The following is a 26,733-nucleotide window of genomic DNA, read 5'->3' on the forward strand; positions in this document are numbered from 1 at the left end:
CTGCAAATCATTTAATTTGCAATGTAGTTGGAAATTGGGTGGGTAAAATTGGCTGATTAATATGCATTCTTCGGTAGCAACATCTAGCTTCAAACAAACTACAACCAATTCAAAGTAAAAAAATATAAGAACGTAAATATATCTCTTTCTCTATTTGTCCTTCGTTTTTTAGTGTATTATAATTAGAAATCCAGATTTGACATGCGACTATGACTTCTGGTTACTAAAACCACCAACAACAATAATTAATTTCTCCTTTTAATTGATCATAAATCTGTTGAAGGGGTATGGTAATTGCTTCCAATCATGTTGACCGCGTTTGTTTTGAGAAATCTGGAGAGAATATCATCAATTTTGACACTATCATTTTTACAATTATAAAGTTTTACAAGGAATAAATAATCTCAATTACATGTTTATTGCCTTCTATTTTACACTGATTAGAATCATTTCAGAAAAGAAAACCTTGTATAATCTTATATATCCCAATTTATTTTGTCAGGTCAATGGTTTGGACTTGATGACTTACGAAATGATCTTCTCTCAAATGAAGTGGCCATCAATGACCCTGTTACAGAAAATCAGAAGAATTCTTAGTCTGGTATATGCCAAACTAATATGACGACAGTGGCAAAATTTCTACTTAAAATCAAGGAGAATGTTAAAAGCAATGTGAAATTCTCAGATTTTGCACTCTTTCTCTTGGTTAAATATGTGACATTTGTCTTCCTGTTGGCTATAGAAATAATAAAGTACCCAGCTCCTGAAGATAAGTTAAAGCCATTGCAGCTGTTGTATGTAGCATAGCTGACAAGTCAAAGCCTCTTCAATTTAATATGTTTGAATTTTATTTTAAGATTGGATTTGTGAGATTTTTTTATGATATTTTCTTTTTTTTTTCGAGTCATAGGCATATGTCCCTAGAATAAGGTCCTCCGTTGAACTTAGATAAGAAAATGAATGCAATTCAAGGACTAGGTGTAGATGTCATGGACTTAAGGAAGAGTCTTGAATCCCACATCGAATATAATAGGAGGGTCATTGGGGTATAAAAGGGTTCACACCATCTCTTCCTTATAAGGTGCCTTTTGTAGGACAAAACCGTGAGGCCAAGGGGCCCAGAGCGGACAATACCTCACAAGGGTGTGAACCGTGGCAGGAAGACTGATCTAGGATGCCGGATGAGTGCATGCTCAGGTCCCGGAGCAGTGCGGGTTTGGAGCTTAAGTCTCGACCCGTGACAAGTGGTATCAAAGCTAGCCCTATACCGTTCGATCCACGCCTAGCATCTCGAGGGAGGTAGGCAGGTGGCTAGCCTCCATGACGAGGGCATCACGAGGTTGGGTGGGAGAGAATGTCACGGACCTAAGGGAGAGTCCTGAATCCTACATCGAATATAATAGGAGGGTCACTAGGGTATAAAAGGGTTCAAACCATCTCTTCCTTGTGAGGCGCCTTTTGTAGGACAAAACTGTAAGGCCAGGGGGGCCAGAGCGGATAATACCTTACAAGGGTGTGAACTGTGGCAGAAAGGCTGATCTGGGATGCCGGATGAGTGCATGCCCGGGTCCCGGAGCCGCACGAGTTTGAAGCTTAAGTCTCGACTCGTGACATAGACACCAAATTTGTTTAGATCTCGATTTAAGTTTTGAGCTTTATCGAGCTCACGAGTTAAGGCCCGATTTCTTCTTTAGGTCCAAGCTCATTGTTGTTTTTTCTTTTTTTGTTATTTATTAGATATTAATAATTTGTTAAAAAAATTAGAAAAATACAAAAAAAAGAAAAAAAAAAAAAGAAAAGCATAGTAGAAAGCAAGGGGGTTGATGCCTAGCACCAGGCATCTTGTAGCCCTCTACAGGCTACCCTGCAGTCACCTTCTACAGCCCCTAACCATACTTGCAACCACCCCCACAACCACCACCTACTTCACCCCTTATCCCAAACACCCAGCTTATAAAACGCCCCAATTTCTTCCCATACCGGGCCTGGGCAAGAAAAATGAAAACACCAATCTCGCTAACCCCTAGCACCTTGCATCTTCATGCCCAAGAGGCCCAGAAACCTTCATATTCAATGTCTGTACCTAAAGTCCCAGCACCCGAATCAGCCTTTACGCCTACGCCTAAAGCTCCAGTACCCAAACTAGCCCCAACTTGACCTTACTCCGATTCTCAACCTCCACGGACAAGGGTCTTGGCACCCTTAACCTCACGCAGTACCCATTCCCTTTCTAAACAGACAACCTAAAAAAAGGAAACCAAACAAAAATCCACAAAATGAAAACAACAATCCTCATCATAAGGAAGAACTCAACGCCGAGCTACCTGTAAAAAAAAAAATCATAAATTTCGATTTTCCCAAAAAAAAAAGAAAAAAAAGACCAAAAACTTGAAGCCCCGATTTATGTCGATCGGGGCTATTTCTTGTAAAAAGGAAGGTGGATTTGAGCTCAAAAGATCAAAGGGAATTTTTTTGGTGACATTTGGCATTTTTCGATCACAAGCGACCACCGACAACAGCCACCGACGGCGACCTCAGGTGGGGGTCGATGTGATAGCCTGGCACTGAATTCTGGCTAAGCCAAAGAGTTTTTTGGAGCTAGTGGATTTTTTTTTAAAGTAAAGATGAAATGAACCAAAAAACAGTTCACTTTTATATAGAAAACTATAAGCAAAATGACGCCGTTTTGCTCAACGGAGGATCCGCGCATGGACCCGAATCTGACCTGAGATTCGCACGACCTAACCCGATGACCCATCATTCAGCTAACCTTTAATCGGTTTAGACGAACCGCCATTGAACCCGTTCGGACCGATTTGAACCCTCGAACCCATGAGCTGACTAGATCAATCGTTGACCGATTCGGTTTAGATATTTTTTTATTTTTTTAATATTATTCTTGTAATTTTAAATATTATTATTAATATTTATGCATGTTAAAAAGTTTAAATTTGTTAGAATGAATTTTTATAAATAATTAATCAATAGATAAAAATAAGTAATGAAATATATAGTTAAATTTTATTTTTTTATAATAAATCTTGTATAATAATAACAACAACAACAACAACAACAATAATAATATATAAAATGATTATAAAAATAAAAAAATAAAATTTTGCCTAGATGTTGAAGGGAATATAATAATAATAATTTTGCTAGATATTGAGGAATTATTATAAGAAAAATTCGAAATAAATTAACAATAATAATAATAAAAATAAATTTCCTAAAAAAGAAATATATGAAAAATTTTAATTAATTTTCAAAATTCATAAAAATCAAACTTGTTCTAAAAGTTTGCCTAGATGTTGGAGATTTTTAGAGATGTTTGTGTTTTTTAAAAATTAAAAAATCTAAACCCTAAAACCATAACCCTAAAATTAAAACCGCTAAACCAAAACCTAAAATTAAAACTTAAAACTTCCAAACCCTTGATCCAAAACCCTAAAATCCAAACCCCAAAACCTTCAAAACCTAAACACAAAGTTGGAAATTCCAAAAATCAAAACTATAAACCCTAAAATCTAAAACCCCAAAACCTTAAACCCAAAAATCAAACCCTTTAAACCCAAAAATAAAACCCTAAACTCTTTAAACTCTACAAATAAAACCCTAAACCTTCTAAACCCTAAAATTAAAACTCTAAACCTTTCAAATCCTAAAATTAGAACCATAAACCCTAAAATTAGAACCCTAAACCCTCAAAATCCTAAAATCCATGCCCTAAAACCCTTTAAACCCTAAAACCCTTAGAACTTAAGCCTAAAACCTTAAAATCTAAAATCCTAAACCCTAAAATCCTAAACTCTAAATTTGGCACACAACCTCAAATCGTCACCCAAAGACACCAAACCTTAAAATTTCAACCCAAACTTTATTCGAAATTATTATGAAAACTCTAAGGATATGTGTGAAAATCTCTCATGAAATGATTTATTCTCGAATGCCGCCTAGATGATGGGATATTTAGGAAACTTTATTTCATTAAGTTTTTCATACGAATCCCTAATTCACATTAATAATGGGATTAATAAAAAAAGTATACAAATAAAATGGGATCTCAAGTATAAATAGTTGCACTTAGGCTCTGCTTAGATGTTAGAGAGTCAAAGTGGTCTCATTATATTTAAGAATCCATTTTTTCTAAAAAATTGCATTTCATCATCTTGCATAATATCCATTGGCTTACATGCATCATTATATTATTGTTGACATTTATTTCGCATTTTTCTATCTTTAATTTTTGTTTGTTGTCTAATAATACCATTGTGTCTTTCTCATATAAAATGTTTCACAAAACAAATAGTATATATCTTTTAAAATTGTGATATTATAAAATAAAATAAAAATAACATTCTAAAGAAAATAATTCTTGGTATTCTATGTACATTTTGGAGTGTCATCAATATTTATTTTCTACAAAGAGTGCTATTTTTTATTTTGAGGAATATTATGTTAAATCTTAAACAAAAAAAGTTATTCTAAATTCTGCCTAAATGTTGGAGAATTTTAAGATAATTCATTTAACTAAAAAATTTTCTCAATGTTCCTAAATAAAGAGTTTTAACAAAAATTTATTTTTTAAAAAATAAAGGGGATTAGCATTAAATTTCAAAACAAAACCATTTCATCCAACACCGAAAATAACGCATGATTAAATAATACTAATTTATGGGTGTTATGGGAGTGCTAACCTTTCTCACGCGTAACTGATTCCTAGACCTAACCTGATTTTCATAGACTAAAATTTATCTTTTTAATAAACTTTAAACCCTCTTTTATAGTTTTATTAAAAAGATAAACTTTTGAATGACCAATCACATCTTAGAAAAGATTGGTGACGACTTTTTTCATTTTTTCTCAATTTTAAAATTTTTTACGTTTAACGATCCCAAAACTATTACGACACTGGGGGACAAAACAACATGTTGTATTGTATCGATCAAGATTTTTTCTTTTTTTTTACGATGATTTTTTTCTTTTTTGCTGTTGAGATTTTAATTTTATTAACTCTATATATATGCAATATCAATTAGTATGATATTTTTGAATTTAAAAAAAAAATCCTCATTAAAAAGAATTTAACTATATATATTTGTAATGCAGTTACATCAAATATCAGACCACCAAAATAAAATTTTTGGTTACATCATTGTTCCTTTTGTGCAATCATATCAACTATCTTTCTATTACTAACATTTTATGATATAAATTATGAATTGTAATACAATTATATTACCTAGTTGCACTGCGTTCTCATTCTTGTTATGCCAAAGACAAAAAAAACACCTCTTGATTTATTTTAATTCTTTTTTAATGCATAGAAAATTATTAATGAACATATAATCTCATTGAAGAATCCTATTAATTCCATCACGGTAGATTTTCTTTTTAACTTGTAAATACTTTAAATTTAATATAAATATATTTTTAAAAATTTAAATATTGGCAAATACATATATTAGTTTTGGATCAATATTTTCGAGAGATAAAATTAATTCAATATTTTTTAATAGTTTTTTTAAGATATGTTATAAATAGTTTACGATATAGAACCACAAAAGATTGAAGCAAAAATTATATGTTATATGAATCAAGTTTTTTAAGTCACAATTAAAAATGAAAAATCACTAAAGATTAATTAATGCTAATGATGCAATTTATTTTAATTTAATCACATCAATCAATCAAAATGAAAAGATAATAGCAAACTCAAATCCAATGTGGAAACACATAAATTTATGAATAATTTACTTTAATCATGTTTAACTCACATTTCGTAGTGGATATTCAATGATAAATAAATTTAACTTTAAATTTTTAATAATTTATTAATAAATGAAAATAAGTCTCCAACATCAAATTCAAACAACACATGACGAAATGAAAGGACAAAAGAAAATGTGCATTTAAAGTCATATAAGTGAGTATGAAAGAAGTTGGGAAAAGACATTTAATTTCCCATCAATTCCATTGATAAGGGTAGCCTTTCCAATCCAATTACGAAAAGTCAGTCATCAACAAAAGTAAATTATAAACCCCAATTTAATAAAGTGTTTGCAAAAGAAAGATTTTCTCATCATGGAAGACTAATGTTATCAATGTGAAATGATTACCCTAACGAACAAACTTGCCAATCAGTTCACCCAAAAGTGCTAGATTATTTGTGTCTCCACTTCCTATACTTGAAGTGCTTATCTTGTACATCAAAGTCACATCCTTAATCTTCCATACACGAGTCTTACAGGAACTACCCTACCATCCCTTGGAAATCTCTCATTTTTACTGTATCTCGACTTGAATAACAACAATTTCTATTGCCATCGCTATGAAAAATTCGGGCAATTGCGTCGTTTCAGGCTAACGGCCTTAATGGGGGGATGAATTCCATCATGGCTTTGGAATGAGAAACAATAATTTTACTGACACAATTCCTCGAAACTTCTAAAATGTCTAACCTAGAGATCTTGGACTTAGGATACAATCAACAATCCATCACATTCCATCGTCCATGTTCAAAATTTTCTCTTCTAAAGGTATTTAACTTCCAATCAACCCCATTGACGGGATAGCTTTTCCAAACCAGTTGTGGAAAAATCAATCAATAACTAAAGTTTAAAACCCAAAGATCCGTTTAAGGAAAATTTTAATGTTTTTGTAAAAGAAAGACTTTTGTCTCATCATAGAAAATTAGTGTTATCAATATCAAATGATAACCCTAAAGAACAATTTTCCTAATCACTTCACCGAATTCCTTTGATTTCCATTATGTCCCCATTGCACTAATAATTTGCCTCTAGAGTATTTTTCTTCTTTTAATTTTTGTATAATGCACACTACTAGAACAATAGGTTGTACAAAGCTGAAAATCCATCAGTAATATTTTTACCGATGATAAAATTTTGTAGGTGCTAGCTATATCGATAATGCTATTTTGTTGGTAATGCTTAATATCCGTCAGTAATTACCGACGGATTTATTAGCAATAGTTTTACCTACAAAATTTTTTATTAGTAATTAGTTATGGAATTTTTCAGCGATAAAATTATCGGTAAGTCCATAGATAATGGGTTTTTGTTGGTAAATCCATCGGTAATTAAAAAAATCTGTTAGTAATAATTAAAACTCCTCAGGTAATAGTAAAATTTCATCCTTATAATTGCCTGTAATAACCATGAAAATGGTCACAAAAGAATTTGTTCAATAAGTAATAATAAAATTTCATTGATAATTAAAAAAATCTATCAATAATAATTTCTTTGGTAAATTCTATTAGTAAAAGTATTAATTCATAAATAATTTAAATAAAAAAATTTATAATTATTCAAAAAACTTGTAATTATTTTCAAACCTTATAAATTACAATTTAAACATGTGTAACTAGCTAAATATACTATTATTATTAATTAAAATATCAAATCCAGGTAACATTTGTCAAATGCATAATCCAACATTCATCAAACATCCATCAAATATCCATAATATCATAAAAATATCAACTCATAAAACATCTATAGCATCAATCCATCCAATACCTCATACAAATCTAACAAAAAATCTCACTGTGCTACTGCTACACCTCATAATCTAGAATCTTCAGTGCTATCATCAAATTTAGAATATTGTGATGTTGGAGTTGTTTAGACCCCATCAATAGCATCATCTACTCCATGAATGACCTAAGCTCAGCTCAATCCTCAACTCATCAATTTGTTCTTCTATTTGAGGCGATGAGCCTGAAGAGGCACAGATGGCGAACCATAAACAAAGTTAAGCAATCTTGCTACAGTAGTGGACTAAGTTGAGTGAAGAAGACGCCTTTATCTATTTGCTAATCCAAAGCCATAGACTTGAATGCGTGCAGCTTCAACCCCTTTAATAGCTTCAATCCATGCTTATGGATCAAATTCTAGATGATTAAAACAGTTTTCATCATATTTCTGAGATAATGCAATATCATAGTTTTCCTACAAAAAGTTTAAAACAATAATAATTACTATAGGATTTGTATAGTTCACTAAAATATCACAATTTCAAACAATTCACAACTTAAAACAATTAACAATTTCAAACAATTCACAACTTCAAGCACAATTTTCACATTTTACAAATTTATTGCATTTCGATATACACCAAACTATATACTTTGATACAAGATTTCTGACAATGTCTTTGCTTTCAATTACTTCATTATATACATCATCAACAATCAAAATACACAAATAGAATCACAAATGAAAATATGCAATAATTTTCACCTTTCACAAATGTGATTTCATTTAGATAATATGCAGAAACCTTTCACAAATAAGTAGTTATCGCGATATACTATTAACATATATAATTAATCAATAATCATAATAAAAAACCATCATTACAATGCAAAAAATACAATACTTGATCAACAGTCACAACACACAACCATTATCACAATATACAACTACAAGTACAAAGCGAATTATGCAATAGTTCTCATGGTTTCATAAAGTCTTTGCATCACAAAACACACAAGATATCATTTATTTCAATAAAACAAGGCAGCAATTTCATCATTATTTAGTCATTTGAAAGTCACTTACACTAACAACTCTAGACTTGTTGTCAACGAAGTCACCACGTCCTCCTAAACATCTATGAGTGTGATTGAAAAGTTCTATAAATGTGGGTTCTCGTTGCAACTCAAGTGACTACATTTGTTTAGCTACATTCAATGAAACATGTAACAATACAATTTATATAATTTATTGACATTTTATGATAAAAATAGCTAGTGAAATAAGATAGTACCATTCTTTTTTATGAATAGAAAAAGGAACCGAGCTACCAGTGTTAAACTTTTGTATTATTAAACTTTTTTATTGATTGACCGTATGAGCTATTATTGCTATACTAACAAAAGAAGAATAAATGATAATATAAGGTAATTATTGGTCTAGTTTAGATAATAATCCATCCATGGCACAAATGATCTAGCAAAAATTCATCATACATACTACAAGACAACACATTTACAAAAAAACATTATTGGTTTTAATGATATAATTTTACCTTTGATATTGGCCTTCTTAGTGCAATTCCGTTGATTTTGCAAAGAATTTCTCTGATCGAGACACTTCTACTTATAAAACTTATTCTACTTTCAAAATAGTTGAAATGAAAAAAGTAAGCAAGTTAGTATGACGAAAATGAATAAAAAATCATGTTTATTATAGAATATACATTTACCTAAACCGACTTTCATAACACACACTCATAGAAAGATTATGGAAAATAAAAATAAAATAGAACAATGTAATTTATTTATAGTAAGTTTGATCAATACAATCAAACCATAATATTTCAAAAATTAGTAATATATAAATTTCAATAAACTATTAAATATATAAGCTTTTTCAAAATAAATATGAATCTTAATAATATATAACTTACTTCAAAATGATCATTGTCTATTAGTAATATAAAAATTATAACTTCAAATCAATATAAATAATTTTTGTTTCTATAATTATTATTAAAAACTAGAAAATATTAAATATAAAACATCCATACAAATATATATAAATATTAAAATATATCGAACCCAAATTAACCAACCTTAAATATTTTACATCTAAAAGTTAATAATATGTAATTTATTTATATTAAGTTTGATCAATATAATCAAACCACAATATTTTAATAATTAATAATATATAAATTTCACTAAACTATCAAACATAGAAACTATTTCAAAATAAATATAAATCTTAACAATATATAAATTACTTCAAAAGGAGAAAGCTATTAATAATATATAAATTATAATCTCAAATCAATATAAATAATTTTAATTTCTATAATTATTATTAAAATCTAGAAAATATTAAATATACCATACAAATATATATAGATATTAATACACAACAAACCCAAATTAACCAACCATAAATCTTACATATCTAAAAGTTAATAAATATATAACAAAATCCAACAAATATCAACAAAACTTTCACAAATAAAAAATAAATAACTCAACAAATAAAAAAACCCCTAAAAGGAATACTAAAAATAAATCCAAACAAAAATTAACAATACTCAACATTAATACTCAACAAATTAAAAATTCAATAAAATATATTACCAACAAATTTTAACAAATATATGACCAAAACCTAAACAAATTTTAACAAACATAAAACCAACAAAAATTTCAACAAACATAAAACCAAAACCCAAATAAATTTCATAAAATAATTAACTAATAAAAACTCAACAAATTGGTAACCAAAACCCAAACAAATTTCACCACTTTATAACAAAAAATTAAACCCTAAACTTAACAAATAAACTCAACAAAAAACAAACATAAAATAAATTCATTAAAAAAAAAAAACTCATTGCAGCTAGCTAGGGGACAAGGTGGCGACACCGGTGCCAATGTGAAGGCAAGGAGAGAAAAAGGGGGTGTGGTGGCGGCAAGGAGAGAGAGGGAGAGTGGGAGAGGGGAGGGGAGGGGGAAGGGGATAATTAGAGATTTGGGAATTTGAGGGTAAAGGAGCTGAGGATAGGGGATTTTGAAATTTTTAATTTTAACAACGGTTTTATCCGATGGAATTTTTTGTTAATAATAAAAAAATTTTGATTTTTACTAACAACATTTTCATCAAAAATGTCCAAAATTTTATTTTCAATTTTTTAACAACAAATTTTTTCATCTATACAAACGCGTTGGTACTGTCAAAAAAATTGTTTTGAATTTTTTTTGGTTACGAATTTTTCTATCGGTAATTATTAGTGACAAATTTTTTCATTAGTAAATCTGTTGGCCAGACTTTTAGTGATGGATTATCTATGGATTTTATTCTGTCAGTAAAAGTGTTTTAGAAAATTCATCGCTATTTCATCGATAATTAGCGACGAAAAACTGTCTGTAAAAATTCATCGCTAAAAACAGTTTTTTTGGTAGTGACATAGTATGAATCACTAAAAACCATCCATAGGCTAATTATGCTACTAAAGATGGAGCTTCATTTTCCAACTAATTCCACCAACGTAGATTTTCTTTCTAAATTGTAAACACTTCAGATTTAATATAAATATATTTTAAAATTTTAAATAATGGCAAATATTTATTAGCTTTGTATCAATATTTTTGAGAGATAAAATTGATTATTTTTTTCTAATAGTTTTTTTGAGGATATGTTTTCTTTTAGTTTAAAAGAGAATATTATTAAAAAAAATCACAAAACTATAGCCGAACCACTCAATCAAAATTTCTAGTTGCTCCTAATTTAGCAAGGGGGTCGGCAAAATGATTAGTTTCCCTAAGAACATGCACAAAAGAAATTTTCCTCAAATAAAGAACCAATTAGTTTCCCTAATATCTTTGTATTTCCATGGGCTATCAACAACTTTGTTTAACCATGAGCTGTCCACTTTGGAGTCACTCTATATTCTAATCTCTGGTAAAGGATTTAACTTGGCTTCAACCATAATGGAGAGTGCTTCAAGTACTGCCAGTAGTTCAGCCATGTTTGAATCTTTAATTCAAATATTCTTAGTGAAAATCAATAAACTTAACCTTCACAATCTCGAATGACTCCCCCAATACCAGTAAGCCCGAGCTTTCCAAAAACGTAGTTATCAACATTGATTTTCCACGCCCCATGAGGAGGAGTCCGACATTGATTTTAAGGATAGCAATAGATAGATCTTGACTGTTGGACACATAATTCATCAAACGGGCATCCTTCATGCTTCTTATCCAAATTAGAAATCTCCTTATCAAGTGAGTCAATAGTTGCTCCCATTCCACCTTCTTTTTCAAGGATATGTTATAAATGGCTAAAGGTATGGGATCACGAAATTGATTGAAGGAAAAGTGATATGTATATGTAATATATATATATATATAATGGCATAAATTTTATCAATGGTTACCAAAAGTATATCATAAATTACTAAAATTATATGAAAGGTTACCAAAATTACATTGAGAGATTACCAAAATTTTATAAAAAATTATCGAAATTGTATCAATGGTTAAAAAATTATATAATAAATTATCAAATTACTATTAAATGTTACCAAAATTGTATAAAAAATTATTAAAATTTTATCAAATGTTATAAAACTTTTAACAGAAGTCACTAAAACATATCAAACATTATCAAAATCAAAATTATAAAAAAAATTACTTATACACACCAAAATAAAAATTAAACTATTATTATTATTATTATTATTATTATTTTATAAAAAATCATTTATTGAATTGAATTTTTAGAGATAAAAATTACACATGCTTCACACATGTGTCAAAAACTAATATATATTATAAGTGGATGTCATGAGAAAAAAATCCTAAATCTGCTACTAATAAAAGAAAAAGGTAACATGATGCCAATACTGATAAATGAAAAGTCCTCTTCAAAACTCGAATGAAGAACAAAAAAAAAAAAAAATTAAAACAACAAGAAACCAAGATTTGACTAATATCATTTGATTACTAAAACCACCAACAACAACAATTAATTTCTCCTTGTAATTGATCATAAATCTGTCGGAGCGGTATGGTAATTGCTTTTAATCATGTTGACTGCATTTGTTTTGAGAAATCTGGAAAGACGATCATCAATTATGAGATTATCATTTTTACAATTATAAAGTTTTACTAGGAATAAATAATCTCAATTACATGCTTATTGGCTTCTATTTTACACTGATTAGAATCATTTCAGAAATGAAAACCTTGCATTATCTTATATATCCCAACTTATTCTGTCAGGTTGATGGTTTGGACTTGGTGACTTAATTACAAAATTATCTTCTCTCAAATGAAGTGCCTATCAATGAACCTGTTACTGAAAATCAGAAGAATTCTCAGCCTGGTATATGCCAAACTAATATGACAACAATGAAATAATTTCTACTTAAATTCAAGGAGAATGTTATCAGCAATGTGAAATTCTCAGATTTTGCCCTCTTTCTCTTGATTAAATATGTGGCATTTGTCTTGCTGTTGGCTATAGAAATAATGAAGTACCCAACTCCAGAAGATGAGTTAAAGCCATTCCAGTCGTTGTTTGTAACATAGCTGACAAATCAAAGCCTTTTCAATTTTATATGTTCGAATTTTATCTTAAGATTCGATTTGTGAGATTTTTTTTTATGATGTTTTTCATTGTTTTTTCAAGGCAAAGACATATGTAATCGACAAATCAAGGACTGGGGAGCAAAACAGCATGTCGTTATTGTATAGATCAAGATTTTTGTCTTTTTTTTTTTACTGTGATTTTTTTTTTCTTTTTTGATGTTGAGATTTTAATTTTATTAACTCCGTTATATATATGCAATATGAATTAGTATGATATTTTCGAAATTTTAAAAAAATCCTCATTAAAAAGAATTTAACTATATATAATTGTAATACAGTTACATCATATATCAAACCGCCAAAATATAATTTCTGGTTACATCAATGTTCCTTTTGTGCAATCATATCAACTATCTTTCTATTACTACCATTTTATGATATAGATTATGAATTGTAATACAATTATATTACTTAGTTGCACTACGTTCTCAACCTTGTTATGCCAAAAAAAAAAAAAAAACTCTTGATTTACTTTAATTCTTTTTGAATGCATAGAAAATTATTAACGAACATATACTCTCATTGAAGAATCCAATTAATTCCATCATGGTAGATTTTCTTTATAACTTGTAAATACTTTAAATTTAATATAAATATATTTTAAAAAATTTAAATATTGTCAAATACATATATTAATTTTAGATCAATATTTTCGAGAGATAAAATTAATTCAATATTTTTAATATTTTTTTAAAGATGTATTATAAATAGTTTACTATATAAAACCACAAAAGATTGAAGCAAAAATGATATGCTACATAAATCAAGTTTTTTAGGTCATAGATGAAAATTGAACATTCCAAAAGATTAATTAATACTAATGATGCAATTTATTTTAATTTAATCCCATCATTCAAACAAAATGAAAAGACAATGGCAAACTCATATCCAATGTGGAAACACATGAATTTATGAATAATTTACTTTAATCTTGTTTCACTCGCATTTCGTAGTGGATATTCAATGATGAATAAGTTTAACTTTAAATTTTCAATAATTAATTAATAAATAAAAATAGTCTCCAACTACAACACATGATGAAAATGAAAGAAAAAAAGAAAATGTGCATTTAAAGTCAAATAAGTGGGCATGAAAGAAGTGGGAAAAATACATTTAACAAGGTGTTTGCAAAGACCCGTCTAAAAAAACAAATTAATAAAGTGTTCGAAAGAAAGACTTTCTCATCATGGAAGACTGATGTTATCAATGTCAAATGATTACCTAAAGAACAAACTTGCCAATCAATTCACCTAGAAGTGCCAGATTATTTGTATCTCCATTTTCCTATGCTTGAAGTGCTTGACTTGTACATCAAAGTCACATCCTTGAATCTTCCAAACACATGAGTCTTACAAGAACTACCCTTCCATCCCCAGAAAATCTCTCTCGACTTGAACAACAATTTCTATGACCATCTACATGAAGAATTAGGGCAATTGCGTCATTTCGCTAACGGCCTTAATGGGGGGAGGAATTCCATCATGACTTTGGAAATTACGTAGAGTTCAAAACTTGGGAATGAAAAATAATAATTTTACAGGCATAATTCCTCGAACAGCTCTAAAACGTCCAGTCTGGAGATCTTAGATTCGGGATACAATCAATTATCCGTCAGATTCCATCTTCCATGTATAGAGATTTCTTCTTTGAAAGAGATTTAATTTCCAATCAACCCCATTTACGGGATAGCTTTTCCAAACCATTGCAGAAAAATCAGTCAATAACCAAAGTTTAAACCCCAAAGACCTGCTAAGGAAAATTTAAAGTTTTTGTCTCATTATGGAAGACTAGTTTTATCAATGTCAAATGATAACCCTTTGATTTCCAATATGTCCCCATCGCACTAATAATCTGTTTCTAAAATATTTTTCTCTTTTCATTTTTTTTTATAATGCATAGTATAGATCACTAAAAACCATCCACAGGTTAATTATGCTAGTAAAGGTGGAGCCTCATTTTCTAGTTAACCAAAATTTGATTCTTGTAAAGAGTATGTCAAAAGTAAAATTTTAAACACATCTAATCAGTAAAGAATGCACTTTTAAAATAATTGGAAGAAGAAATTAAACTAAGCAAAACCTGAAATATCTAACCGCATTAGCAGAAAAAATAGATCACCAAAAACCAAAGGAATAATATCTAAGTACTATGTATCGAGGCCTGCATGGAAATGAGTTTTCCTGATATTAAATTTCTCTTACAACAAATTGGCGTGTGAAGTTTTATTTATTTATATTAGTTGGTGGGGACAAAGTGCATGGATTTTCGAAGCGTCAGTTGAAAAGATGAAAACATTAACCCTCATCTGAAATGCTAATTTTATGAAGCTCATTTGGCTTTTCCTTTGATTGCCCCCTTCCTTCTCCTAAAAAAAGAATTTTGCTTCTTTTCCAAATGTTTTTTAAACTTTAATATAAAATATATTTAAAAAATATTTAAATATTAGCCACTAAACAAGTGTTTCACATTGTTTTGTGTTTTGTGTTTTGTGATTGTTTCCACTTTTCTGAATATGGCAATGTGATGAAACACATGAATTTAATTATTTGAAGAATTAGACTCGCAACCATATTTAAGCAAGGTTTATAGGCTCTTCCTTGATCATCATAGCTACCATTTTATCACTTTAGGTTCCTCTCTTTCAAACTCTTTTCTTGATACACATCACATCCCATAATCAAGAACGATACCTACTTCCATTTTTTTATTTTTGTTTGCAACAAAAACTAATATATTTTTATATTAGAGGGATTAAAATATTTTTAAAATTTAATTTTTAAAAAACTAAAAAAATTAAAATATTTTATATTAGAAGGTCTAAATTTCAAATTTCGTGCAAGGGATTAAATATTAAATTTCATGTGAATATAAAGACCATTCACATAATTTAACAAATGATTTTATCTATTCAAGTTGCCACATCAGCATATCAATGTCATGTCAGTGAAGTCAACGCACACGCCATCAAGTAAATGACCACATCAATATTTTTAACGACAAAAAATTAGTGGAGTTATTGATTAAACTAAAATTATCAAATTGAAATGATACAACGATTAAATTTGTATAAATTATAATATGAAGATTAAATTTTAAATTTTCACAAAGTATAAGAACCTCCCCCAAAAAATACACTTTTTTTTATTCCAATTTGGGGTGTGGAGTGTTTGATAAATTGATGTAATGAGCCAGAGGGTAAAATTGTGGGTGAAAAATGGAAGCAGAAAATGGGGTTATAGGAAGGGAAAATGATAGAAAGAAAGGAAAGTGAGGGGAATTTTTTCAGTTTTTCATTTTTCCTTTTCGTATTTTGTATTTTTGATTTTTTGTATTTTTGATTTTTGATTTTTGATTTTTGATTTTTATTAATTTTTAATTAATTAAATCTTAATTTAAAAAATGAAGTTGGGCTTTATTATTAATTTGGATTTTCATTGAACTTTCAAACTCAAATGACTTAAATTTAAATTGACCAAAAATTGAATTAGATGTCTTAATTTATGCAAAATAATCCAATAACAGTCAACCTCAAAACAATGTTCAAATGAAATTAATTAGATAAATTAGTTTAAAATGTTTAAAAAGACTCAAATTGAAGTGTTAAAAGTTGATGTAAACATTTAACAAATTCAAATAGATTAAGATAAATTGAGATATCTTACCTTATTGTTTAGGTTGATGGTATTGGACTTGATAAATTACTAAATGACCTTCTCTCAAATGAACCGGCTATCAATGTACCATGTTACAGAAAATCTAAAGAATTATCAGCCTGGTATATGTGTCACGGGTCGAGACTTAAGCGCTGAACCCGTGCGGCTCCAGGACCCGGGAATTCACCCTTCTGGCATCCCAAATCAGCCTTCCTGCCACGGTTCACACCCTTGTGAGGTATTGTCCGCTCTGGCTCCCTCTGGCCTCACGGTTTTGTCCTACAAAAGGTATCTCATAAGGCAGAAAATGGTGTGAACCCTTTTATACCCCAGTGGCCTTCCTATTATGTTCAATGTGGGATTCAGAACTCTTCCTTAGGTCCGTGACATTCTCCCACACTCAACCTCGTGACGCCCTCGTCACGGAGGCTGGCCACCCTACCTACCTCTCTCGAGGTGCTTGGCGTGGATCGAACGGTTTAGGGTTGGCTCTGATACCACTTGTCATAGGTTGAGACTTAAGCTCCAAACCCACGCAGCTCTGGGACCCGGGAATTCACCCTTCCGGCATCCCAGATCAACCTTCTTGCTACGGTTTACACCTTTGTGAGGTATTGTCCACTCTGACCCCCTCTGGCCTCACGGTTTTATCCTACAAAAGGTGCCTCACAAGGCAGAGATGGTGTGAACCCTTTTATACCCCAGTGACCTTCCTATTATGTTCAATGTGGGATTCATGACTCTTCCTTAGGTCTATGACATATGCACTGACATGAGGACAATGGCAGAATTAAGATAGCGTTTATTAGCAAAATATTATCTATACATTTTCTATTAGCGAAATATTATCTCATTTTCTATTTTTTAAAATTTAAAACTCTACTAGTGAATTAAGATAGCGTTTATTACAAGTTTATAATTGTTACTATTATTATATATACATACCTATCACCTAGTTGCACTAGGTTCCATTCTTGCTTTGCTAAAAAAGTGGGGAGGGGAGAAAGCCGGTGTAAATCCCTTACTAAAAATACATTTAATTTTTAATCAATCCCATTGATTGCAGAAAAGTGAATCGATAATCAAAGTAAATTATAAAACTCCAAGATCCATCTTATGAAAAATTTAATAAAGTATTTGTAAAAGAAATATTTTGGTCTCATCTTAAAAGACTTAGTGTTATCAATGTTATATATGATAACCGTAAAAAGCAAGCTTGCCAATCACTTCACCTAATTCCTTTTATATCCGATATGTTCCTATCACACTAATAATCTGCTTCCTATCACACTAATTCTTAAAAAACAAAACATTAAAAGTAAAATTTTAAATGCATTAAACTAATATGAAAAATTTTAAATGTGTTAAACTAATATGAAAAAATATACTCTTAGAATCATCTAAAAAAATTTAGCATCTAACCATAAATTATTATTCTTACAGGCTGAAATTGTAACTTTTGCATTATCATTATTGATATCATAATAAAAGTTAGGATAGAGAAACACACTTAACAAGAAGGCAGAGAAAAAGAGCTATCAAATTGTGTATTTTGATCGCGTATCAATATCAGATAAGGATAAACTTATGAAGCCTGAAATTGACCAGATTCACTGCTAAAATACACACTTTTGTTTACTGAAATTCCAATCAGAGACTTGGTACCATTAACAGCTCTGGAGGCATCAGTTTCTGCCATATTGCAAATGAGATGAAACCCAACTGTACAAGGAAACAAAATAGAAGCTTATCATTACAAGAATTTGTTTTGGAAACTTTTCATGTGAAAGGATTTATATTAGATGTATTGTTAGTATTTAAATACTATATATCATCAGTGCATCATAAATCATCACATCACTATTTTATTTTAATTTATGCACCTTGTGGTCCATCTAAATTGTTAGTCCCATGTTGCAAGAGTAGTATCACGGAAATTCCAAGATCAGCATATTATGTGTTTTAAGGTACGGCTTACCAACGATTGAATTGTATTGAGGAAAGATTTGAAATGAAGTTTTTTAAGTAAAGTTCATGAAATGTTTTATTAGAAATGATTAAATAAAAACTAAAATCAAAAAGCAAAATTGATAGATTAAAAAGTCTCATTATATAGATCAAATGTACAAAATTTGAAAAAAATTTACTAAAATTTGATATATTTTTTAGATAGATATTTCTAATAAAAATATTGATAGAATTTTTACTGCTAAATAAGTATCAATCAAATTTAAATTATAAGTAATATTTTTAATAATTTTTTACATATTATTAATTTTCAAATTAAACTCTATCAATCTATCAATTTGGATTTTTTATTAAAATTTTTATTAAATCATTTTTAAGAAAGAATTCCACAAATTTCACTAAAAAAGTTCATGTAAGTTTTTTTTATTATGATAGTAATAATAGTCTTATAAAATTTTTTAAAAAATCATGATAAAAATTTGGGATTTATGATTTAACAAAAAAAAAAATCAATGAATGAATAAGAATGTAGCTGGATAAATACAAAATAGAAGTGCATAATTTTGTAATTAGAAATAATAGTATTTTACTTTAGGCATGTTTCACTCCAATTTCATAGTCAAAATTTCGTTATGAATAAATTTAACTTTAAATTTTCAATAATTAATAAACAAATAAATTCTCCAACATCAACTTCAAGCGACAAAAGGTGAAAAGGACAAAAGAAAATTCATTGAAATTCAATTATGTGGTATGAAAGAAGTGGGAAGAAACCCTCTGTAAAATCCCTTACTTAAAGTACATTTAATTTTCAATCAATCCAATTGATGGGGTAGCCTTTCCAAATCAATTGTGGAAAAGTGAGTCTATAATCAAAATAAAGTATAAACCCCAAAGACCCGTCTAAGAAAAAATTTAAAGTGTTTGAAAAAAAAAAAGACTTTGTATCGTCGTTATAAAAGACTAGTGTTATCAATATCATATGATAATTGTCCAATTTTTTTTTAGATAATATTTGGTGCATAGGATAATAAATAGAATAAAATGATAATTATCTTATCTTATATTTGATTTAGGATGATTCAATTCTCTCAAAATGAAAAAGATCATTTTTATTCCAATGAATTAAAGTTACATTTTCTATTATATTCTTAAAAATTACTTCAATAATTTAAATTATATAAACTTTGAAAAAATATAAAATTGACCAATAAATAAAAATATTTTATTTTAATCCTTGCATAAATCAAATATAAAGTAAGATGATATTATTTAATCTAATTCTATTCATAATATCATTTTATCTTATCCTATTCATAATCTTGTATACCAAACATGCTATTAATTTTCAAAATATCCTCATCACACTAATAATATGTTTCTAGATTTTTTTTTTTTAATTTGACTTAGTGTAGATGACTAAAAACCATCCACATAAGTTAATTCCACTACTGAAGATGGAGTCTCATTTTCTTGTTAATATTTTGATTTCATACGAAAAATATGTTAAAAATAAAATTTTAAACACATAAAGTCAATATAAAAAAAGTATACAATCTTATTACTAAAGCCATCAACAACAATAATTCATTTCTCCTTTTAAGTAATCACAAATATGTTTTTAATTAATTTGCAGGTTCCCCGAGACTATCACTCTGATGTAGAAGAAACTGTTAAGGGGTATGATAATTGTTTCTAATATTCTTGAATGCATTTGTTTTCAAAAAATCATGGATTAATCACTGAAACAAGGGATTAACTTTTTTTAAAATTATGAAATGTGAGCTCTATGCTCATAAGTAGAACATCCAAATTAACCACGGTTGAGATGGAAATGGATTAAAGAGTAAAAACTCAATAGTTAAACTAAAATAACGAGGTGGGGCTTGTTGCACGATGTACCATCCAATGGTTGAAATTGAAATGATTTTTTATGAGTCTTAATCCGACGGTTCAGCAGCAAACCAATTCTAACAATAAATAATTAAGTTCCATATATGTTTTGGCACTATTATTAATCTTTACTAATTTGGTCGCCGAATGAAAGTCCATTTAACTTGGTTCATTTCATTTCAAACATTAATTTCCAGGTTTTAAAAATTTTCTTTTTTATATAAAGGAGACTATAAATAAAAAAAAAATTATAAATACTGAGATTTGAATTATAAAATTTTTAAATACTACTTTTTAAAGTTGATTGTATAAAATAATTAAGCAAACTTTAAATTCAAGAATTGAACTCTACAAGTGAAATATTATCTCATTTACTATTTTTCAAAATTTAAAACATTGCGTGTTTTAAGGTATGGTTTACTAACAATTGCAACTATTGTAGTAATAATAGTTTTTACTATTATATACAGAAAACGCCAAAGTAGGAGTATGACTATACCTGTTAAGGAAGATTTGTTATCTTTGAAAACATGGAGAAGAATTTCATATGCTGAACTTTCACAAGCAACTGATGGATTTGGAGAATGCAACTTTCTTGGTTCAGGGAGTTTTGGATCTGTATATAAAGGGAGGCTTTCAGAAGGGATGAATGTTGCAATAAAAGTTTTCAATTTGCAGATAGAGGGAGCATTTAGGAGTTTCGACACTGAATGTGAAGTTATGCGTAATCTAGTCCATGCAATCTTGTCAAGGTCATTACTTGCTGCTCCAATGTGGACTTCAAAGCCTTGGTGTTTGATTTCATGCCTAATGGAAGTCTTGAAAAATGGTTACATTCTGAACACTATTTTCTTGATATCTTACAAAGGATCAATATAATGATAGATGTTGCATCAGCTCTAGAATACCATCATGCTGGACAACCAACTCCTATAATCCATTGTGACCTAAAGCCAAGTAATATTCTACTACATGAAGACATCGTGGCGCATATGGGAGATTTTGGCATTGCCAAACTATTGGAAGAAGATGATTTCATGAGACAAACTGACACTTGCAACTATTGGCTATATGGCACCAGGTGATCTTTAGAATACTTATGGTTATTTTCTCTATTTTTTTTCTTTACAATTTTTTCATATTCAGGATTTTATATGATATAGTTTGATATAGTTAGACAATCATCTTAGAATTAATTAATGATCAATAATAATTTCGATTATGCTTGAAATGCAGAATTTGGATCAGCCGGAATTGTTTTCATAAAATGTGACATCTATAGTTACGGGATTCTTTTAATAGAAACTTTCACAAATAAGAAGCCAACGGATGAAATTTTTTGTGAAACAATGACTATGAGGCATTGGATGAAAAGATCCTTATCTAAAGGAATGATTGATATTGCAGATGCCAATTTATTAAAAAGAGAGGACAAATATTTCATTATTAAAGCAAATTGTATATTATCTATCATGGAGTTAGCTTTGAAATGTTCAGCTGAGTTACCTGAGGATAGAAACAATATGGCGGATGTCGTGGCTATGCTCAAGAAAATCAAACATAAGTTTCTAATCAGCATTGAGCAAGCTTAATATGGTATGAAATGTGTTAGCTTGTCATTATTACTTCACTCTTCATTTTCTATTCAGTTCAGCGATGATTTGGCATGTTTTGTTATTAGATTTAGACAAAATTTATCTCTTCAATCCTGTGCTATAAACCCAAGTGCATAATTATAAGACCCTATACCCATCTCTTCAATCTTGTGCTATAAAATTCTTATAACTGTTAAAATAAATAGAAAATGCATGCAAGAAATTAATTTTCCCTCTTTACTCTCTCAATTGCTCTCAAGCATTGGGTTCTTGCAGCTGCATTCACTGTTCTTTGCAATTCAAAGTTTCATTGCAAACCAAAACCGAGATTCAGATGCAAAAACCAAGCAGCCGACTGTGCAGTCAATTCCAGTTTATATCAGCATTGAGAGATTTAGTTACTTTCTTATTTGTCAGATTGGTGATGTCTATTTACTTGGTTGTGTCTTTTATGTTGTAAGTTGTTTTTATCTTTACTGATGATTAGCTGTACTTCTGCTTGTAGAAAGATTTCCCCTTCTTCCCTCTAGTTAAGTAAAATATTTACATATCAAAATAAGTTTTAAGGTTCATATTTCAATTTCATTTGCCTGAAAATGTTGTTGTATAGTATTTTCGGCAATTAAAATTTCTGAATCATTCAGCTTTAGAAAATGAGTTAAAGCAATTGCAGTGCCAAGCTAAGAACAAGGTATGGATATTTACTTAATTTGATTATTGAAATTTAGTAAATAATTAATTTGCTTACACTATAAATATTGGAATGTCTAACATTTGTTTAGATTCCGTGGATTAAAGGTCCTATTGTTGTTGCCTTCGATATCTTGAGGCTAAATTCTCAGGCCAACCAGTCCCTTATGGACAAGTAATAAGGTTACTGTCGTCAGTAGGTTGTGAAAGGTTAGGGGCAGGATAGGTTAACCAACTGACCAATATATACAAAATTGATTTCTTGCAAGATGTAAAAGACAAGTTCGCAACAGTTATGAATAAGTTTAGACAATACTTAAAATTTCCCAGATTGTATTTGCCTCGTCCTATCAATGATCTAAGCCAAGTGAAATGTTCAGCTCTTATTTTTAGTTGTGATTTGTCAATTCTTCATCCAGGATTCATTGAAGATTCTTGGTTGAAGGCTCAATCTATGTGTTTGTTTCCCTTTCCCTCTGTTTTGGGTAAAGTTGACTAATCTGCTTTTTATGTTCTTCAAGCAAGATTTTATATGAATTCGTACCCCATTAAGTTCGAGTGGAATGTTTTCCTTATCATTTGTATTATGATTCATAACCTATGATTTAATTATTCACATCTTTGTGGTTAATATTTATTATATCATTTAATTGTCCAGATCAACTAGAATCTGTCAATCTGCAAACTGCAAAGACAAATTTGGCATCGGGAATATGGTGGATACTACATCACAAGCTACAAGTTCCTATTTATCCTCACAAATGGGACTGTATGACCAAATTATACATGCTGATCCAAGGAACTTTCAGCAGTTTGCACCATTTGAGTCAAGGGGAACTATCAGAAGCTTCATATCAACGAACAGCAAGAGGTCGTAGAGATAAACTGAATGGGGCTCGGAAAAAAGAAAACAAAAGACATAGTGATGTGAAGTATCCGCTAAACCAAGAGGTAATGAAATAGAAATGTCTAACTTTCTCTCAATTATTTTTACTCGTTTTTCCCAGTGAAGTTTTTATATGAGGTTAATGCTATCTCCAAATGAAAATATGGGAGAACTTAAATGGCTATGACAAATCAAAGCTCTATTATGGTGATCATGAAGCTAATACTGCATGTTTCAACAGGCCTTTTGTAAACCTCTCAATGAAGAAGATCATTCTCACAAACTTAAAGATGTCAATGACAAATTGAGGCTCTATTGTTTATGTGCCATGCTTATCCTTATGTTTTTTTGCAGTCTTTCTAGCTTTAAATCCAATATCTGCCATCACCGCTTGAAGCAAAAGATTTGTAGCATTGAAAACATTTTTGATGGATTCTGTCATTTCCTTTTGCTTGACGTGGTTAATGAGAAAGAAGATAGTTAATAGCAGGGAAAGTTAAAAGGGACTTGTCACAAAGTCATCAAATTCACAGATTGAGAGGCAGATTCTGACAGATAGCATAATCGATTGTAATAGGAAGATTTGATTCTTTAGAAGATAGAGATGCTGCTGGATGTTCTTAATTCTTAGCAACATGTGACATTTAGTTGTAAGTTTTATGCTCTCTACTATTTTTTTCCTCATTAACAGTTCATTTCGACTAATATAATGGGTGCAAAAGGCATTTGTTTCCTAGCTTTTTTCACCTCAAGAAAGTGACTAAACCAATTATCAGAAATTTATACCACACATCCTTAGTAAAAAAATAGGGAAAAAAACATATATGTGGTATATATATGTCTCTAAGTCTCTTTGGTGGCATTACAGGTACATTAAAACTTCAAGGGTCTTTTTTTAATGGTGTACAACAGCTGGGAGATACAGTTTCCCAGTGTCTCTAATTCCTACTGTTGAGAGAATCAGTGATGTATTTGGTGATGTTTCTGCAACAAGTCTAATAAATCCAGGCTGCTGGGACCTACTATCAAAGAGATGGATAATCTACAACTTGAGCAAGTTACTGACAAGAAAATATTTACGTGGTGGAACACAATAACGGATGTACTACGCGTTAATTTCAATGTGAGATTTGCGAAGGAACATTTGAAGAAAATTGCCCGAGCTTACTTTGGTCTGATAGGATGCCTACTGCTCCAGATCATAGATGCAAGGATCTTACAATTAGAGGTTGAGGTGGATGACTGGAAGAGGAACTGTGCTGAGACATATGAAGGACATAATTTTGTGTATAGCTGTTGCTAAGGAGTTCAATAGACAGTCTGTCAGCGCTGGTCTATTTCCATAGTCCTCCTTACTGTACACAAGATGCAGAGGAAATAAACAAACCGTTATTACAAAGTATTGTATACACTTCTCATTACAAAAAATCATTCAGGTATGGAGTAATCGAAAACAACTATATGTAGAAAACCATTCCTAAAAATACTAGAATCCCAACAGTTAGATGATATAAGTTACAATCATCATGCTGGTAAATGGAGTAATTAATCGACTTAGGGTATAATTTGCATTTTTCTTGTGATTGCAAACTGATGAATATTTGCAAATTTTGAGAGAAATGAGAAGAGAAAGAAACCGACTAGGGGTTTGGTAGTTTTGGTTTTAAATAAAAGCAGTAATCTTCAAAATCCAATTGAGAGTATTGTCTTGACCGAAAATTACTTATTTCGAAAAGAAACTCAACCATCACAAGAACTGTTTTAGGCTTGATTTCACCAATACAAAGCTACTTGAAAATATTTATCTTTGTTGTGTTCAATATTGGGATATGAATTTGCTACATATAACATTTTATCAACTTCAAATCTGTTTTGCTAGTTTTCATTTTGGAGGTGGTCAGTCCGAGATCTTTGTGCACGCTTGATTGGTGTAGATTAATTTTGTCTTGTTGAATTTTCATGATAATGCCAATAGAGATTTGACATGTATGGATGTACAGATTTGCGAATTTTTTTTGTTGATACTTGATATTGCGAGGACTTGAACCTTGGACACTGGAGCGATATTGCTTAAAAAGACGTTATAAATTTCAAAAATCAGATGGACAATCAGGTATCTTCATCCCCCCTTAAAGTTCATTATTCTTCTAAGTTCGGGAGAAACAAATTTGATCTCCGTTGTTATACAGGAGCAGGTGATATATTATCTTTGTAACAAGCTAATTCAACTGAACATTTCAGACAAGAATCAACTGATAAAGGCATTCATTCTGTAGGAGATCAATCTGCCAAGTCATTACAGCCGTTTGATAATAATTGCTATGCAAATGAAGCCTGTGCAAAAATGCAAACTGAGCTTGAAGGAGACAAAAATATGCAAGAATTGGAAAACGATGGTACAATGGAAATCACCGATTAGGTATCTGTACGAAGGGACAGTCGTTAGATGAATCTTACAGTGATCTGACCGTAATTGTTGCTCCAAAGAAGTTAGGACTGAGCTGGAAGACGGGCTTAGAATCGGGACAACTTCTCAAGAATGTCCTGTTGCAGAAATTAACTCTGCATCCCAATTTGACGATTGCTGTGGTGACGATGAAGCTGACAGTGTAACAAAAGTGGAGTCCCTGCAGCAATCAGATTGTCTTCGTCTAGATAATCATAACGCTGAAATGGATGACCACGTACAACAAAGTAGTTTGCAGGAACAATTTCCAAAGGTGTCCTGTGAAGAGCCGGATTCGGCATTAGGTTCTAGTGTTAAGACCTATTGTATTTGTAATGAGACACAGGATTCTGTAGAGGAATAGCTGCAGAAAGACCGAGAGTTGGATGTTTAGCAGCAATAAAGAAAATAAATTTGGGAAATCTCTCATGCTTTTTATTTCTCTCTTTTCAGTTTTGGCCACA

The 26,733-nt window shown here is 30.2% G+C and overlaps 1 pseudogene; it reads left to right on the plus strand.

Moving 5' to 3' along the window:
- The first annotated feature begins 1,174 nt into the window (after positions 1-1,174).
- LOC111287053 (receptor kinase-like protein Xa21 pseudogene) lies at positions 1,175-22,658 on the plus strand (annotated as a pseudogene).
- Positions 22,659-26,733: the final 4,075 nt, after the last annotated feature.

This window comes from Durio zibethinus, chromosome 4 (assembly GCF_047325235.1).
Source record: "Durio zibethinus cultivar Kanyao isolate XHJ-2024 chromosome 4, ASM4732523v1, whole genome shotgun sequence".
Taxonomy (NCBI): Eukaryota; Viridiplantae; Streptophyta; class Magnoliopsida; order Malvales; family Malvaceae; genus Durio; species Durio zibethinus.